The sequence below is a fragment of the Sycon ciliatum genome, chromosome 2, assembly GCF_964019385.1.
Source record: "Sycon ciliatum chromosome 2, ocSycCili1.1, whole genome shotgun sequence".
Taxonomy (NCBI): Eukaryota; Metazoa; Porifera; class Calcarea; order Leucosolenida; family Sycettidae; genus Sycon; species Sycon ciliatum.
In genome coordinates this window covers 7,800,728-7,804,883 of record NC_088644.1, presented here as the reverse complement: position 1 = coordinate 7,804,883, position 4,156 = coordinate 7,800,728, and positions in this window count along the sequence as shown.

The window sequence follows — 4,156 nt, the reverse complement described above, 5'->3', positions numbered from 1 at the left end:
TCCTTATTTTTATCAAGGGCATCCTTCGTTATCTCTCTACTACAGTACTCTCTTAGGTGTATCCTGTGATACGACCAAGCAGTTGTGCAACGCAGGCACACAGTAGAGCTATAACGTTTTGACCCAAGGCAAAAGTACCTGACAACCAGGAGTGAGCAGGCATCCATATGGATGCCTTTCACTGCAGAATTTCTGGATTTATACGGCATTAATTTTTTAATAAAGCAGATACGCAGCAGCAAGTCTTGTACATGCTACACGTAAAAGAAAAGATGATGCAACCCAGGAGTTTTGCGGTGACAGTAACACCGGTGTTCATCAACTAGCTTGTTGATGCTAAGTGCCGGTCATGCGATACACTACTGAATTATTATTTGCTTCTCTGCACTACACTACCGCATGTCCCCGAATAAAATATGTGCCTTTTACACTGACATTCAAGGGTAAAAAAGGGCTGCGACTTACAATCGAGCATGACCTTCTACTACTGAAGTGAATACATTTATATCAAAACACTATGGCTCAAACCTGAAAATGGGGGTGCGACTTATAATCGGTATGCATTTCGCATGACCGGCAATTTTTTTGTGCTCCCTGCTTTCAACCCCTTTCCAATGTAACTTGTAACTTCACTGCGACTGCAGTTTTTGATGCCCATGGCTTTTATTTTGACCAGATAGATCATGTGCATTCCTGGTATCAAGAGTGCAGAACAGACTCACCACCACAACCCCTGGTCCAGGGCCTGGAATCTGGGGCCCCGGGGATACGAGTACTAATACCAAGAGTACACGAGAGGTTTGTTTCACGTTTTTTTGCCTTTTTTCAAAACGCGGTGCAAATCTCACGTTACGTGTAATTTTTAGAGGTTAAGTAATAGTTACACGTGCGACCAAGAGTGCATACACATGTTTATGGACTCTTGGTGCGACGTGACGTGAATTTTTGCTTGGCAGGATTCGGGTTTAGTTCGCACAAATATCAAATCTTCCAACAAACTCGATAAAACTCCGGAAATTCACACAAATTCGATCGGGATAACCAAGCAAAACTTCCAAAAACCCACGTCATGAACTTACTTACATGTACGTGCGGGACAGGTTTTTTTCACCGTTAGCAAAGCCTCTTGTACGGGCAAAACCAAAAATAGTTATTATGATTATGTAGCTGGCATGCACAGTACTGCGCAGTAACTATAATACACTAATAAAACAAGTGAAATTCAGTCCAAGCAACTTTTAAAATGTGTGTTTTTTGTTTTGTTTTGTTTTTAAAGCTAAAGCTGTAGTCAGAAGCCTCAGGCCGCAGGCATGCCTCTGCAACGACAACCGCAACCGGATCTCGCTGGAGGTAGCGTGACTTGGACGATCTGGCACCACGCAAACACATGATGCTCGACCTCACCAACGCAAAGCACAGCCGAGTGCGAATCCACGCCATGGTGGCAGAATACTGGTCATTTCTCTTTTCAGAGATAAGAGCAGCCAAGCGCTTGTACAAAACTGTGGCGGAAGGAGGCCCTCTCGACTTCCCGAGTCCTCTCCTCATATCTCCTCCTCTTCTCGCGTTCATGGCGGGCATACACAGCGGGGGTTGAGGCAGCACGATTCGAAGCAGCACGATTCGAAGCAGCACGATTCGAAGCAGCATAGGGGTTGAAAACCCGTATATCAAACATTGTGCGTTCGACCCGGCCACCCCATAGCCCGCTGGCAGCGATGTTGAGGCGAGCATTGTCCTCTATGGACGCAGATCGGAGGCTGAACTGCTCACCAGAGAGCGGTTGCAGTGGAGGTTCCACGGATACCGAGTGAGCCACCTGGCGAATGAGGTCGGCGGTGACGTCACGGATTTCATTATGTCTTAAAGGCGGAAATCCACCGGTCGGGCAGGATAACGCGTGGGAGACGTCGAAGCGCGCGTTGCCACAAACGCAGGATGACGGTAAACGCTCCGGCACCCAGCCATGGCAGGATAGAGGACGTGACGTCAGCCAAGCAGAGCTACCACGCTCGGAAGCAAGCTCAAGCTGAGCCGCATGTACAGCACCTTCACCGCTCACAAATCCCTCCTTCAGCTGTTGCTGTGATGCTCGAGCAGCAGTGCGGACTTGCCGTTTTGCGGTCTTGGTAGCGTCTGCCACACCAGCTAGCGAGGGATCTGCCTGAACAATCCTTTCCCTGAGCTCATTAGTAACAGCTCGGGAGTGGGCATAGTGGCACGATTGGGCGGTGGGAATCGAGAGACCCAAACCGCCATCCCGACAAGGGAACGAGAGCATAAACCGCTCCACACTGGACGGAGAGAGGCGACCAGTAAGGGCTGGGATGAGGCGCTCCCTGATGACGGCTTCCAGACCACCAAACTCCTCAGATGATACATATCTCCAAGGTCCGGGACAAGAAAGACCGCTTGCCTTGTAGACCATGGACAAATGCGGAGTAGGCAGCCTGGGGCTGAGTCCGGGCAAAATCGGATAGCCGACACACCTGACGTGTCCACTGGACCAGTCGGTGACCTTTGACTCAACGAAACTGCTGACAAACCGTGGCTCTGGGGTGCCCAAATTGCAAAGCGGCTCCCAAGTGACGACAGCCATCTTTGACGATCTGGACACCCGTCACCAAGGCCGTGCCAGCAAAGAGTGCAACCGCCTCATCATAATGCGCGCTCCTTCACCCGCGCCGCCGCAGCATGGATTTGCTGGCGTTGAGGTGGTAACCATAGCCATAGCCAGGGAGTAGTACAATGTATGTAATCAAGCACGCTCAGGATCTACAAAAGGTAGGAGGTCATGCTGGCTGAATCTTGCCCGAGCCTGCAGCCCAAGGGCCGTAGGCCCGAGGGCTGCAGGCAAGGGCAAGATTCAGCCATCATCATGACAGACAGAGCGTGCTTGATTTGATTTCTTACATCGCGAAGCAACATATTAGGGAAGGTCAAAGGTCGAAAGGTCGAAAGGTCGAAAAATTATTCCCGAAATGACGTCAAACGGTCCGAACATTCCCGAAATGACGTCAAACGGTCCTGAAACTCCCGAAATGACGTCACATTGCGCGAAATCACGCGACACACGTACCTGTACATTTTCGATCTGCGGGATGAAGATGACGACGTCCATGCATCAGGTATCAGGGGGTAGTAAGATACTGATATATTACTACTCCACGCCTCAAATCGTGCTGTCAAGCGTATGCGGGGGAGTGTAGCATGCCATCCCTTGCACTTTCCAGCTCAGGGTTACCCTCGCTACCAATGGACGAAATTTCAGGGTCACAGCTTGCGCAACGGCTTTGGCCTGTTCGAATGGCCACTCGACATACTCAGCACAAATTTTCTATTGCATGCATGCACAAAATGTTCAACTTTCGTATTTTTGGCGACTTTACCACACGGCTGTCAAGAAGCGGCAACTTAGAAAGATGGCGTCGGTTCGAGATGGCATGGTAACCGCGCACGTGCCGTGGCTCGTGACTTGCTCATGTATGCACGCAAATGCAAGTCACAAACTCACAAAGATCGTCTTCGCATTTGGAGAAAATATCTCTCTTTGGAGGTTGGCGAGGTTTGCCTAATCTTTACTTGATTGCGATGCCGGTACGTCCTCTCAATAATTAGAACAAAGAGAGCTGATGATCGCTTCATTGCTGAGCAGAAGTAACAATCAACTCTCCTCATGTCCTCAGTGCCAAAGGCAGACGACTGCAATTCCACAACGCTCATTTCACGATGATGGAAACAATCGTGTACTAGTACACACTTGGACCATTTGGTCATCCCTGTTCTAGCCGCTAGTCCGTCCAGCAAGCAGATATTGACTATTACGATAAGGACACCTGCGTGAACGAGGGCTCGCCCAGCAAATTCAATTCAAGACGTTACTCCAGTCAAGAATTAGGGTCTTTACTCGAGAACTTCACAAATACAGGTCAAGGCACCCCACAAAACTGATAGATGGCACGAACGAAAGACAAATAGGCTAGACAAAGTGTCCCAAGTGATTGAAAACAGCAGATCTACCAAATAAGACAGCTACATGTGCCTAAACAACGATTCCCATACAGTAGAGAGTAGTATCAGGCAGAATGAAAGCCTTGGAAGTGCACAAATACAGCCACGACCGCCACAAAAAATGGACGACCGCCACAAAAAAATT